The sequence below is a fragment of the Hyla sarda genome, unplaced genomic scaffold (assembly GCF_029499605.1).
Source record: "Hyla sarda isolate aHylSar1 unplaced genomic scaffold, aHylSar1.hap1 scaffold_185, whole genome shotgun sequence".
Classification (NCBI taxonomy): Eukaryota; Metazoa; Chordata; class Amphibia; order Anura; family Hylidae; genus Hyla; species Hyla sarda.
The window spans coordinates 456,799-471,630 of record NW_026608499.1 but is presented as its reverse complement, the minus strand read 5'-3'; the positions used below and the strand labels follow the sequence as shown (position 1 = coordinate 471,630).

Genomic DNA, 14,832 nt, shown 5'->3' with positions numbered 1-14,832 from the left:
TGCAGGCAACAAAGGTAGGTGTGTGCTTGTGTGTGTGTTTCCTATGCAGATCCTAAGCCCAGTGTCACATGCAAGTAGGAGGAGTAAGAAGGGTTCCTGGCAAATCCGGGTTATGGATTGCATTTAAAAAGGCCCCGTGGGAGTGCAATGGGCCCCTGTCTTGCTGCTTAGCAATAATGGTATGGGTTTAGGTTCTGCTGTGTGTACTGGTGGTTGACTGCCCCCCAGCCCAGAGTGTGCATGGAAAATTGTCTGGCAGCCTCCCTGACAGCAAGCAGTGATAGTGCCCATGAAGGGCACCTTGTTGGGCCCGCCCCTTTCACGGTTATCGCTTCTCGGCCTTTTGGCTAAGATCAAGTGTAGTATCTGTTCTTATCAGTTTAATATCTGATACGTCCCCTATCTGGGGACCATATATTAAATGGATTTTTGAGAACGGGGGCCGATTTCGAAGCTTGCTTCCGTCGCCCTATGCATTGACCCGATATGGCAGTATCTTCGGGTACAGTGCACCACCCCCTTACAGGGTTAAAAAGAAAGATTCCTACTTTCATTGCTACCTGCTTGCTGGCTAGCCAGCTAGCCAGCCCTGTGGGCCTTGCTGCTGCTGCAGCCAAAAAACAAAAGGTGGTGCTGCTGCTGCTGCTTCTGCTGCTTCTGCTTCTGCTTGTGTCTGGCCGCTGTTGGAGCGTCCAGGCACAGGACTTCTGCTGCTGCTGACTAAATGGCCTCCTTAATTGGATCATTTGAGTAGCCAGCACACCTGTGCAGGTAGGGCATGACATGATAGGCAGCTGCCTTGATAGCGGGTGGGTGCTGAATGTTCCTAATTGACAAAATAAGATTAATGCTTATGAAGAAATATAAAATCTCATCCCTTCCCCAATATCGCGCCACACCCCTACCCCTTAATTCCCTGGTTGAACTTGATGGACATATGTCTTTTTTCGACCGTACTAACTATGTAACTATGTAACATAACATGGGGGGGGGGGGGGGGGGGGTCTCCTGGCTGTTCACACAGGTGTGTCATTGCTGTACATTGACCATGCATTGCTTCTGTGGTATTGCAAAGGCAAAGACAAATGCTTCCAGCCATCCATTGCACTAATGGATTGGTCATCAGCTGGCTGTCTATGTCCCGCATCAATATAGACCAAAGTACAGAGGGTTAGGCTATGCTATTGTGCACCTACCTGATGCATCAGAAGGTGCGAGGCCCTTGCTAAATTCTGTGCACAGACTTTGAGATCTATACTTTAGACTGTATCTAAACCTGCTCCAACATGGACTGACATTCTGGCCTACTTTCAGCCGATGCGACTTGTCTGTCGCTGAACAGTCGCTTTTTATGTATTCAGCACCTATGTATAATGTTGTAAAAATGCTCTAGAAGCTAAAGTCGCAGAAATGTCACACATATTTGGCCTGCAACTTTCTGTGCGACAAATTCAGACAGGAAAAATCAGTATAAATCCTTAGAAAATTATCCCCCAGTGTCTCCATCTGCTGGCGGTATTGAATAAGCATTGCTGCACTGATGGGGTATGCATTAGACGAAAAAAAAGAAGAAAAAGAAGAATAATACGCCCAGAAAAGAGGCGAAAAGGAGAAAAACGTAAAAAAACGTGAAAAAAAAGTAAGAGGAAGAGAAGGGAAAAAAAGGTGGAAATGGGTTTAAAAGTGATTTCGGCGGAGAAATATATATATATATATATATATATATATATATATACGCGCGCACACACACATATATATAAACGTATTCTCCGTTGAGATATTGCAGCCGCTGCTGTGTCCAGGCCCAGGAGCCTTAGCACTGTGCTGTGATGTCACTCAATACCACTGACATCACTAGGTGTAAACAACATCTCTCCTTTGCTGTGTATGTGACTATGGAGCTGTTTGGTGATGTCGTCTATTATGGCCTTCATAGAAGCAACAGGAGATTGTTGCATCCATCTAGAACCCTCAGAACTACAGTGCTATGATGTCACTCACTTCCACAGGCCTTGCAGAGTGTAAACAACAACAACCCAGCTTTGTTGTGTATGTAACCATAGGGATTTGTGATGTCACCTAGAACCTTCACAGCAGCGACAGCTTTATGAGGAGCATCAGCACTGCTCTGCCTGAGCAGAACCATCACCGCCATAGGTTGTCAAATAACCCGGGTTTAACCCACACAGGTAAGTCCAATGGGGTGCAGGCATGTCCTCTATGCTTACAGCTTCCCGTGGGTGTTGGTTTGATACCGTTTGGGGACAGCCAAGGAGGCATCTGCAGGCAACAAAGGTAGGTGTGTGCTTGTGTGTGTGTTTCCTATGCAGATCCTAAGCCCAGTGTCACATGCAAGTAGGAGGAGTAAGAAGGGTTCCTGGCAAATCCGGGTTATGGATTGCATTTAAAAAGGCCCCGTGGGAGTGCAATGGGCCCCTGTCTTGCTGCTTAGCAATAATGGTATGGGTTTAGGTTCTGCTGTGTGTACTGGTGGTTGACTGCCCCCCAGCCCAGAGTGTGCATGGAAAATTGTCTGGCAGCCTCCCTGACAGCAAGCAGTGATAGTGCCCATGAAGGGCACCTTGTTGGGCCCGCCCCTTTCACGGTTATCGCTTCTCGGCCTTTTGGCTAAGATCAAGTGTAGTATCTGTTCTTATCAGTTTAATATCTGATACGTCCCCTATCTGGGGACCATATATTAAATGGATTTTTGAGAACGGGGGCCGATTTCGAAGCTTGCTTCCGTCGCCCTATGCATTGACCCGATATGGCAGTATCTTCGGGTACAGTGCACCACCCCCTTACAGGGTTAAAAAGAAAGATTCCTACTTTCATTGCTACCTGCTTGCTGGCTAGCCAGCTAGCCAGCCCTGTGGGCCTTGCTGCTGCTGCAGCCAAAAAACAAAAGGTGGTGCTGCTGCTGCTTCTGCTGCTTCTGCTTCTGCTTCTGCTTGTGTCTGGCCGCTGTTGGAGCGTCCAGGCACAGGACTTCTGCTGCTGCTGACTAAATGGCCTCCTTAATTGGATCATTTGAGTAGCCAGCACACCTGTGCAGGTAGGGCATGACATGATAGGCAGCTGCCTTGATAGCGGGTGGGTGCTGAATGTTCCTAATTGACAAAATAAGATTAATGCTTATGAAGAAATATAAAATCTCATCCCTTCCCCAATATCGCGCCACACCCCTACCCCTTAATTCCCTGGTTGAACTTGATGGACATATGTCTTTTTTCGACCGTACTAACTATGTAACTATGTAACATAACATGGGGGGGGGGGGGGGTCTCCTGGCTGTTCACACAGGTGTGTCATTGCTGTACATTGACCATGCATTGCTTCTGTGGTATTGCAAAGGCAAAGACAAATGCTTCCAGCCATCCATTGCACTAATGGATTGGTCATCAGCTGGCTGTCTATGTCCCGCATCAATATAGACCAAAGTACAGAGGGTTAGGCTATGCTATTGTGCACCTACCTGATGCATCAGAAGGTGCGAGGCCCTTGCTAAATTCTGTGCACAGACTTTGAGATCTATACTTTAGACTGTATCTAAACCTGCTCCAACATGGACTGACATTCTGGCCTACTTTCAGCCGATGCGACTTGTCTGTCGCTGAACAGTCGCTTTTTATGTATTCAGCACCTATGTATAATGTTGTAAAAATGCTCTAGAAGCTAAAGTCGCAGAAATGTGACACATATTTGGCCTGCAACTTTCTGTGCGACAAATTCAGACAGGAAAAATCAGTATAAATCCTTAGAAAATTATCCCCCAGTGTCTCCATCTGCTGGCGGTATTGAATAAGCATTGCTGCACTGATGGGGTATGCATTAGACGAAAAAAAAGAAGAAAAAGAAGAATAATACGCCCAGAAAAGAGGCGAAAAGGAGAAAAACGTAAAAAAACGTGAAAAAAAAGTAAGAGGAAGAGAAGGGAAAAAAAGGTGGAAATGGGTTTAAAAGTGATTTCGGCGGAGAAATATATATATATATATATATATATATATATATATATATATATACGCGCACACACACACATGTATATAAACGTATTCTCCGTTGAGATATTGCAGCCGCTGCTGTGTCCAGGCCCAGGAGCCTTAGCACTGTGCTGTGATGTCACTCAATACCACTGACATCACTAGGTGTAAACAACATCTCTCCTTTGCTGTGTATGTGACTATGGAGCTGTTTGGTGATGTCGTCTATTATGGCCTTCATAGAAGCAACAGGAGATTGTTGCATCCATCTAGAACCCTCAGAACTACAGTGCTATGATGTCTCTCACTTCCACAGGTCTTGCAGAGTGTAAACAAGAACAACCCAGCTTTGTTGTGTATGTAACCATAGGGATTTGTGATGTCACCTAGAACCTTCACAGCAGCGACAGCTTTATGAGGAGCATCAGCACTGCTCTGCCTGAGCAGAACCATCACCGCCATAGGTTGTCAAATAACCCGGGTTTAACCCACACAGGTAAGTCCAATGGGGTGCAGGCATGTCCTCTATGCTTACAGCTTCCCGTGGGTGTTGGTTTGATACCGTTTGGGGACAGCCAAGGAGGCATCTGCAGGCAACAAAGGGAGGTGTGTGCTTGTGTGTGTGTTTCCTATGCAGATCCTAAGCCCAGTGTCACATGCAAGTAGGAGGAGTAAGAAGGGTTCCTGGCAAATCCGGGTTATGGATTGCATTTAAAAAGGCCCCGTGGGAGTGCAATGGGCCCCTGTCTTGCTGCTTAGCAATAATGGTATGGGTTTAGGTTCTGCTGTGTGTACTGGTGGTTGACTGCCCCCCAGCCCAGAGTGTGCATGGAAAATTGTCTGGCAGCCTCCCTGACAGCAAGCAGTGATAGTGCCCATGAAGGGCACCTTGTTGGGCCCGCCCCTTTCACGGTTATCGCTTCTCGGCCTTTTGGCTAAGATCAAGTGTAGTATCTGTTCTTATCAGTTTAATATCTGATACGTCCCCTATCTGGGGACCATATATTAAATGGATTTTTGAGAACGGGGGCCGATTTCGAAGCTTGCTTCCGTCGCCCTATGCATTGACCCGATATGGCAGTATCTTCGGGTACAGTGCACCACCCCCTTACAGGGTTAAAAAGAAAGATTCCTACTTTCATTGCTACCTGCTTGCTGGCTAGCCAGCTAGCCAGCCCTGTGGGCCTTGCTGCTGCTGCAGCCAAAAAACAAAAGGTGGTGCTGCTGCTGCTTCTGCTGCTTCTGCTGCTTCTGCTTCTGCTTGTGTCTGGCCGCTGTTGGAGCGTCCAGGCACAGGACTTCTGCTGCTGCTGACTAAATGGCCTCCTTAATTGGATCATTTGAGTAGCCAGCACACCTGTGCAGGTAGGGCATGACATGATAGGCAGCTGCCTTGATAGCGGGTGGGTGCTGAATGTTCCTAATTGACAAAATAGGATTAATGCTTATGAAGAAATATAAAATCTCATCCCTTCCCCAATATCGCGCCACACCCCTACCCCTTAATTCCCTGGTTGAACTTGATGGACATATGTCTTTTTTCGACCGTACTAACTATGTAACTATGTAACATAACATGGGGGGGGGGGGGGGGTCTCCTGGCTGTTCACACAGGTGTGTCATTGCTGTACATTGACCATGCATTGCTTCTGTGGTATTGCAAAGGCAAAGACAAATGCTTCCAGCCATCCATTGCACTAATGGATTGGTCATCAGCTGGCTGTCTATGTCCCGCATCAATATAGACCAAAGTACAGAGGGTTAGGCTATGCTATTGTGCACCTACCTGATGCATCAGAAGGTGCGAGGCCCTTGCTAAATTCTGTGCACAGACTTTGAGATCTATACTTTAGACTGTATCTAAACCTGCTCCAACATGGACTGACATTCTGGCCTACTTTCAGCCGATGCGACTTGTCTGTCGCTGAACAGTCGCTTTTTATGTATTCAGCACCTATGTATAATGTTGTAAAAATGCTCTAGAAGCTAAAGTCGCAGAAATGTCACACATATTTGGCCTGCAACTTTCTGTGCGACAAATTCAGACAGGAAAAATCAGTATAAATCCTTAGAAAATTATCCCCCAGTGTCTCCATCTGCTGGCGGTATTGAATAAGCATTGCTGCACTGATGGGGTATGCATTAGACGAAAAAAAAGAAGAAAAAGAAGAATAATACGCCCAGAAAAGAGGCGAAAAGGAGAAAAACGTAAAAAAACGTGAAAAAAAAGTAAGAGGAAGAGAAGGGAAAAAAAGGTGGAAATGGGTTTAAAAGTGATTTCGGCGGAGAAATATATATATATATATATATATATATATATATATACGCGCACACACACACATATATATAAACGTATTCTCCGTTGAGATATTGCAGCCGCTGCTGTGTCCAGGCCCAGGAGCCTTAGCACTGTGCTGTGATGTCACTCAATACCACTGACATCACTAGGTGTAAACAACATCTCTCCTTTGCTGTGTATGTGACTATGGAGCTGTTTGGTGATGTCGTCTATTATGGCCTTCATAGAAGCAACAGGAGATTGTTGCATCCATCTAGAACCCTCAGAACTACAGTGCTATGATGTCACTCACTTCCACAGGCCTTGCAGAGTGTAAACAACAACAACCCAGCTTTGTTGTGTATGTAACCATAGGGATTTGTGATGTCACCTAGAACCTTCACAGCAGCGACAGCTTTATGAGGAGCATCAGCACTGCTCTGCCTGAGCAGAACCATCACCGCCATAGGTTGTCAAATAACCCGGGTTTAACCCACACAGGTAAGTCCAATGGGGTGCAGGCATGTCCTCTATGCTTACAGCTTCCCGTGGGTGTTGGTTTGATACCGTTTGGGGACAGCCAAGGAGGCATCTGCAGGCAACAAAGGTAGGTGTGTGCTTGTGTGTGTGTTTCCTATGCAGATCCTAAGCCCAGTGTCACATGCAAGTAGGAGGAGTAAGAAGGGTTCCTGGCAAATCCGGGTTATGGATTGCATTTAAAAAGGCCCCGTGGGAGTGCAATGGGCCCCTGTCTTGCTGCTTAGCAATAATGGTATGGGTTTAGGTTCTGCTGTGTGTACTGGTGGTTGACTGCCCCCCAGCCCAGAGTGTGCATGGAAAATTGTCTGGCAGCCTCCCTGACAGCAAGCAGTGATAGTGCCCATGAAGGGCACCTTGTTGGGCCCGCCCCTTTCACGGTTATCGCTTCTCGGCCTTTTGGCTAAGATCAAGTGTAGTATCTGTTCTTATCAGTTTAATATCTGATACGTCCCCTATCTGGGGACCATATATTAAATGGATTTTTGAGAACGGGGGCCGATTTCGAAGCTTGCTTCCGTCGCCCTATGCATTGACCCGATATGGCAGTATCTTCGGGTACAGTGCACCACCCCCTTACAGGGTTAAAAAGAAAGATTCCTACTTTCATTGCTACCTGCTTGCTGGCTAGCCAGCTAGCCAGCCCTGTGGGCCTTGCTGCTGCTGCAGCCAAAAAACAAAAGGTGGTGCTGCTGCTGCTTCTGCTGCTTCTGCTTCTGCTTGTGTCTGGCCGCTGTTGGAGCGTCCAGGCACAGGACTTCTGCTGCTGCTGACTAAATGGCCTCCTTAATTGGATCATTTGAGTAGCCAGCACACCTGTGCAGGTAGGGCATGACATGATAGGCAGCTGCCTTGATAGCGGGTGGGTGCTGAATGTTCCTAATTGACAAAATAAGATTAATGCTTATGAAGAAATATAAAATCTCATCCCTTCCCCAATATCGCGCCACACCCCTACCCCTTAATTCCCTGGTTGAACTTGATGGACATATGTCTTTTTTCGACCGTACTAACTATGTAACTATGTAACATAACATGGGGGGGGGGGGGTCTCCTGGCTGTTCACACAGGTGTGTCATTGCTGTACAATGACCATGCATTGCTTCTGTGGTATTGCAAAGGCAAAGACAAATGCTTCCAGCCATCCATTGCACTAATGGATTGGTCATCAGCTGGCTGTCTATGTCCCGCATCAATATAGACCAAAGTACAGAGGGTTAGGCTATGCTATTGTGCACCTACCTGATGCATCAGAAGGTGCGAGGCCCTTGCTAAATTCTGTGCACAGACTTTGAGATCTATACTTTAGACTGTATCTAAACCTGCTCCAACATGGACTGACATTCTGGCCTACTTTCAGCCGATGCGACTTGTCTGTCGCTGAACAGTCGCTTTTTATGTATTCAGCACCTATGTATAATGTTGTAAAAATGCTCTAGAAGCTAAAGTCGCAGAAATGTCACACATATTTGGCCTGCAACTTTCTGTGCGACAAATTCAGACAGGAAAAATCAGTATAAATCCTTAGAAAATTATCCCCCAGTGTCTCCATCTGCTGGCGGTATTGAATAAGCATTGCTGCACTGATGGGGTATGCATTAGACGAAAAAAAAGAAGAAAAAGAAGAATAATACGCCCAGAAAAGAGGTGAAAAGGAGAAAAACGTAAAAAAACGTGAAAAAAAAGTAAGAGGAAGAGAAGGGAAAAAAAGGTGGAAATGGGTTTAAAAGTGATTTCGGCGGAGAAATATATATATATATATATATATATATATATATATATATACGCGCACACACACACATATATATAAACGTATTCTCCGTTGAGATATTGCAGCCGCTGCTGTGTCCAGGCCCAGGAGCCTTAGCACTGTGCTGTGATGTCACTCAATACCACTGACATCACTAGGTGTAAACAACATCTCTCCTTTGCTGTGTATGTGACTATGGAGCTGTTTGGTGATGTCGTCTATTATGGCCTTCATAGAAGCAACAGGAGATTGTTGCATCCATCTAGAACCCTCAGAACTACAGTGCTATGATGTCACTCACTTCCACAGGCCTTGCAGAGTGTAAACAACAACAACCCAGCTTTGTTGTGTATGTAACCATAGGGATTTGTGATGTCACCTAGAACCTTCACAGCAGCGACAGCTTTATGAGGAGCATCAGCACTGCTCTGCCTGAGCAGAACCATCACCGCCATAGGTTGTCAAATAACCCGGGTTTAACCCACACAGGTAAGTCCAATGGGGTGCAGGCATGTCCTCTATGCTTACAGCTTCCCGTGGGTGTTGGTTTGATACCGTTTGGGGACAGCCAAGGAGGCATCTGCAGGCAACAAAGGTAGGTGTGTGCTTGTGTGTGTGTTTCCTATGCAGATCCTAAGCCCAGTGTCACATGCAAGTAGGAGGAGTAAGAAGGGTTCCTGGCAAATCCGGGTTATGGATTGCATTTAAAAAGGCCCCGTGGGAGTGCAATGGGCCCCTGTCTTGCTGCTTAGCAATAATGGTATGGGTTTAGGTTCTGCTGTGTGTACTGGTGGTTGACTGCCCCCCAGCCCAGAGTGTGCATGGAAAATTGTCTGGCAGCCTCCCTGACAGCAAGCAGTGATAGTGCCCATGAAGGGCACCTTGTTGGGCCCGCCCCTTTCACGGTTATCGCTTCTCGGCCTTTTGGCTAAGATCAAGTGTAGTATCTGTTCTTATCAGTTTAATATCTGATACGTCCCCTATCTGGGGACCATATATTAAATGGATTTTTGAGAACGGGGGCCGATTTCGAAGCTTGCTTCCGTCGCCCTATGCATTGACCCGATATGGCAGTATCTTCGGGTACAGTGCACCACCCCCTTACAGGGTTAAAAAGAAAGATTCCTACTTTCATTGCTACCTGCTTGCTGGCTAGCCAGCTAGCCAGCCCTGTGGGCCTTGCTGCTGCTGCAGCCAAAAAACAAAAGGTGGTGCTGCTGCTGCTTCTGCTGCTTCTGCTTCTGCTTGTGTCTGGCCGCTGTTGGAGCGTCCAGGCACAGGACTTCTGCTGCTGCTGACTAAATGGCCTCCTTAATTGGATCATTTGAGTAGCCAGCACACCTGTGCAGGTAGGGCATGACATGATAGGCAGCTGCCTTGATAGCGGGTGGGTGCTGAATGTTCCTAATTGACAAAATAAGATTAATGCTTATGAAGAAATATAAAATCTCATCCCTTCCCCAATATCGCGCCACACCCCTACCCCTTAATTCCCTGGTTGAACTTGATGGACATATGTCTTTTTTCGACCGTACTAACTATGTAACTATGTAACATAACATGGGGGGGGGGGGGGGGGGGGTCTCCTGGCTGTTCACACAGGTGTGTCATTGCTGTACATTGACCATGCATTGCTTCTGTGGTATTGCAAAGGCAAAGACAAATGCTTCCAGCCATCCATTGCACTAATGGATTGGTCATCAGCTGGCTGTCTATGTCCCGCATCAATATAGACCAAAGTACAGAGGGTTAGGCTATGCTATTGTGCACCTACCTGATGCATCAGAAGGTGCGAGGCCCTTGCTAAATTCTGTGCACAGACTTTGAGATCTATACTTTAGACTGTATCTAAACCTGCTCCAACATGGACTGACATTCTGGCCTACTTTCAGCCGATGCGACTTGTCTGTCGCTGAACAGTCGCTTTTTATGTATTCAGCACCTATGTATAATGTTGTAAAAATGCTCTAGAAGCTAAAGTCGCAGAAATGTCACACATATTTGGCCTGCAACTTTCTGTGCGACAAATTCAGACAGGAAAAATCAGTATAAATCCTTAGAAAATTATCCCCCAGTGTCTCCATCTGCTGGCGGTATTGAATAAGCATTGCTGCACTGATGGGGTATGCATTAGACGAAAAAAAAGAAGAAAAAGAAGAATAATACGCCCAGAAAAGAGGCGAAAAGGAGAAAAACGTAAAAAAACGTGAAAAAAAAGTAAGAGGAAGAGAAGGGAAAAAAAGGTGGAAATGGGTTTAAAAGTGATTTCGGCGGAGAAATATATATATATATATATATATATATATATATATATATATATATACGCGCACACACACACATATATATAAACGTATTCTCCGTTGAGATATTGCAGCCGCTGCTGTGTCCAGGCCCAGGAGCCTTAGCACTGTGCTGTGATGTCACTCAATACCACTGACATCACTAGGTGTAAACAACATCTCTCCTTTGCTGTGTATGTGACTATGGAGCTGTTTGGTGATGTCGTCTATTATGGCCTTCATAGAAGCAACAGGAGATTGTTGCATCCATCTAGAACCCTCAGAACTACAGTGCTATGATGTCACTCACTTCCACAGGCCTTGCAGAGTGTAAACAACAACAACCCAGCTTTGTTGTGTATGTAACCATAGGGATTTGTGATGTCACCTAGAACCTTCACAGCAGCGACAGCTTTATGAGGAGCATCAGCACTGCTCTGCCTGAGCAGAACCATCACCGCCATAGGTTGTCAAATAACCCGGGTTTAACCCACACAGGTAAGTCCAATGGGGTGCAGGCATGTCCTCTATGCTTACAGCTTCCCGTGGGTGTTGGTTTGATACCGTTTGGGGACAGCCAAGGAGGCATCTGCAGGCAACAAAGGTAGGTGTGTGCTTGTGTGTGTGTTTCCTATGCAGATCCTAAGCCCAGTGTCACATGCAAGTAGGAGGAGTAAGAAGGGTTCCTGGCAAATCCGGGTTATGGATTGCATTTAAAAAGGCCCCGTGGGAGTGCAATGGGCCCCTGTCTTGCTGCTTAGCAATAATGGTATGGGTTTAGGTTCTGCTGTGTGTACTGGTGGTTGACTGCCCCCCAGCCCAGAGTGTGCATGGAAAATTGTCTGGCAGCCTCCCTGACAGCAAGCAGTGATAGTGCCCATGAAGGGCACCTTGTTGGGCCCGCCCCTTTCACGGTTATCGCTTCTCGGCCTTTTGGCTAGGATCAAGTGTAGTATCTGCTCACTTGGTCTGGTCAGAGGGTGTCTGGGGTACCCGGCTCCTTGGCCTGGGGGGATCGTCCTTCTTAACGGAGGGACTTCACCCCCCTGCTGCTATTAGGGAGCCGGCTTAGTCCCCAGACAACGGGAGGCGATCACCCTTCACTGCCCACTCTTTGGTGGGGGAGTGTTTTTCTGTCCCTGCCTGGAAACGCCTATCGAAGATGGAAGAGATCATGGACACCTCTCAATCTGTTGGAGAGGAGGTTCCTTTTTTTGGGAAGATCAAGAATGGGGTCCGGATCCTGCTGAAAGACCTTGAGAAGAAAAGAAGAGGACTTTCCTTTGTAATGGAGGAAATTCTTTTTGGAGTTTTGGAAATTGCAAAGACACAAATCCTTTCCATGTTGGAATTTCCAAAGAAAGGGTGCTTTGATGTTATTTTGGTTTCCGAAGAGGATTATGATTTATTTTGGAAGAAATTTGAGACAATCAAGTCTGATCCAGTGTGGGAGGGCGTGGAAGTCATTCCCCACTTTCCCAGGAGAGAAAGAATTTTAACGGTGAGGATGTATAGTCCTTACGTCCCTGAGGAGGATATTATAATTCTTTTGACCCAATTTTGTGAGGAAATTGCGCCACTTGGGAAAATTTATAATCAGTATGGAGTCTGGACAACAAAGTGGAGATTTAAAGTAAAGTTCAAGGAAGACGCAGATGGAAGAGTTCTTTATCCCCCTGCCCGTTTTAAAATAGGGGTTATCAATGGAGATATGTTTTTTGCAGGTATGCAGAATTTCTGTAGAAAATGCAAGAAATATGGCCATTTAAAGGAAGAGTGCACCTCAATGTGGTGCCAAAAATGCCAAAAAGAAGGTCATGAAATCGAATCCTGTAGCCAAAAAAGTAAATGTAATTTATGTAACAAAATTGGTCACATGTATGTGAACTGTCCAAAGAGGAAGAAGAAAAGAGAAGAAGAAGTTTCTGAACAAGAGCCAGAAATTAAAAGATCTGTGGTAACCCAAGAGCCAAAAATTGTTGGAAAAGAGATGATAGTAGAAGAAAAGAACATTGGAGAGCATAAGAGTAAAAAGAAAAATGAAGAGCCGGTGAGAGATTTAAGAGGATATTCAGGGTCTTTCCAAACTATTTTGGAGAGAGCTCCAGATGAGGAAAGAGAATTGTTCTTACAGGACCTGGATGATCTATTATCCACCTTTAAAGCCCAGTTGCCTGCAGTAAGAAACAAAGTTTATGATTCTTTTCGCCCTGACGTGGATCGATTTATGGTAACTTATAAAATACCGGCCTGGTTGGCCATCCCAGTAAAAAGGGAAATGGAAAAAGGAAGCTTAACCTATGGTTTAATTGATTACTTGGCAGTTTACGCCCGGAGAAAGGGAATGAATTTATTATAATTTTGGAATGTTTATTATTTTTATTGTTGTTATAATATTTTATTTCAATTTGTCTTTTTTTAGGAATAAATAAAAGTGTTACCTGATGATGAACAAAACAATCGAGTCCATATAAGATCTTGGAGCTCTGATTGAGTTCTGAGGGCTAACTTAAAAAAAAAAAAAAATCTGTTCTTATCAGTTTAATATCTGATGCGTCCCCTATCTGGGGACCATATATTAAATGGATTTTTGAGAACGGGGGCCGATTTCGAAGCTTGCTTCCGTCGCCCTATGCATTGACCCGATATGGCAGTATCTTCGGGTACAGTGCACCACCCCCTTACAGGGTTAAAAAGAAAGATTCCTACTTTCATTGCTGGCTAGCCAGCTAGCCAGCCCTGTGGGCCTTGCTGCTGCTGCAGCCAAAAAACAAAAGGTGGTGCTGCTGCTGCTTCTGCTGCTTCTGCTTCTGCTTGTGTCTGGCCGCTGTTGGAGCGTCCAGGCACAGGACTTCTGCTGCTGACTAAATGGCCTCCTTAATTGGATCATTTGAGTAGCCAGCACACCTGTGCAGGTAGGGCATGACATGATAGGCAGCTGCCTTGATAGCGGGTGGGTGCTGAATGTTCCTAATTGACAAAATAAGATTAATGCTTATGAAGAAATATAAAATCTCATCCCTTCCCCAATATCGCGCCACACCCCTACCCCTTAATTCCCTGGTTGAACTTGATGGACATATGTCTTTTTTCGACCGTACTAACTATGTAACTATGTAACATAACATGGGGGGGGGGGGGGGGTCTCCTGGCTGTTCACACAGGTGTGTCATTGCTGTACATTGACCATGCATTGCTTCTGTGGTATTGCAAAGGCAAAGACAAATGCTTCCAGCCATCCATTGCACTAATGGATTGGTCATCAGCTGGCTGTCTATGTCCCGCATCAATATAGACCAAAGTACAGAGGGTTAGGCTATGCTATTGTGCACCTACCTGATGCATCAGAAGGTGCGAGGCCCTTGCTAAATTCTGTGCACAGACTTTGAGATCTATACTTTAGACTGTATCTAAACCTGCTCCAACATGGACTGACATTCTGGCCTACTTTCAGCCGATGCGACTTGTCTGTCGCTGAACAGTCGCTTTTTATGTATTCAGCACCTATGTATAATGTTGTAAAAATGCTCTAGAAGCTAAAGTCGCAGAAATGTCACACATATTTGGCCTGCAACTTTCTGTGCGACAAATTCAGACAGGAAAAATCAGTATAAATCCTTAGAAAATTATCCCCCAGTGTCTCCATCTGCTGGCGGTATTGAATAAGCATTGCTGCACTGATGGGGTATGCATTAGACGAAAAAAAAGAAGAAAAAGAAGAATAATACGCCCAGAAAAGAGGCGAAAAGGAGAAAAACGTAAAAAAACGTGAAAAAAAAGTAAGAGGAAGAGAAGGGAAAAAAAGGTGGAAATGGGTTTAAAAGTGATTTCGGCGGAGAAATATATATATATATATATATATATATATATATATATATATACGCGCACACACACACATATATATAAACGTATTCTCCGTTGAGATATTGCAGCCGCTGCTGTGTCCAGGCCCAGGAGCCTTAGCACTGTGCTGTGATGTCACTCAATACCACTGACATCACTAGGTGT

At 45.5% G+C, this 14,832-nt stretch overlaps 5 non-coding genes and 2 pseudogenes across 5 annotated transcripts; all 7 read left to right on the top strand.

The window, feature by feature from the left end:
- The first annotated feature begins 327 nt into the window (after positions 1-327).
- Positions 328-518, top strand: LOC130314864 (U2 spliceosomal RNA). The gene has a single exon (XR_008862481.1). It is a non-coding gene; the product is annotated as a U2 spliceosomal RNA (small nuclear RNA).
- Positions 519-2,608: 2,090 nt separating this feature from the next.
- Positions 2,609-2,799, top strand: LOC130314863 (U2 spliceosomal RNA). Its single transcript, XR_008862480.1, has one exon. It is a non-coding gene; the product is annotated as a U2 spliceosomal RNA (small nuclear RNA).
- Positions 2,800-4,895: 2,096 nt separating this feature from the next.
- Positions 4,896-5,086, top strand: LOC130314862 (U2 spliceosomal RNA). Its single transcript, XR_008862479.1, has one exon. It is a non-coding gene; the product is annotated as a U2 spliceosomal RNA (small nuclear RNA).
- A 2,092-nt stretch (positions 5,087-7,178) lies between these two features.
- LOC130314861 (U2 spliceosomal RNA) lies at positions 7,179-7,369 on the top strand. Its single transcript, XR_008862478.1, has one exon. It is a non-coding gene; the product is annotated as a U2 spliceosomal RNA (small nuclear RNA).
- Positions 7,370-9,453: 2,084 nt separating this feature from the next.
- On the top strand, positions 9,454-9,644 carry LOC130314860 (U2 spliceosomal RNA). Its single transcript, XR_008862477.1, has one exon. It is a non-coding gene; the product is annotated as a U2 spliceosomal RNA (small nuclear RNA).
- A 2,097-nt stretch (positions 9,645-11,741) lies between these two features.
- Positions 11,742-11,878, top strand: LOC130314938 (U2 spliceosomal RNA; annotated as a pseudogene).
- A 1,450-nt stretch (positions 11,879-13,328) lies between these two features.
- LOC130314918 (U2 spliceosomal RNA) lies at positions 13,329-13,503 on the top strand (annotated as a pseudogene).
- Positions 13,504-14,832: the final 1,329 nt, after the last annotated feature.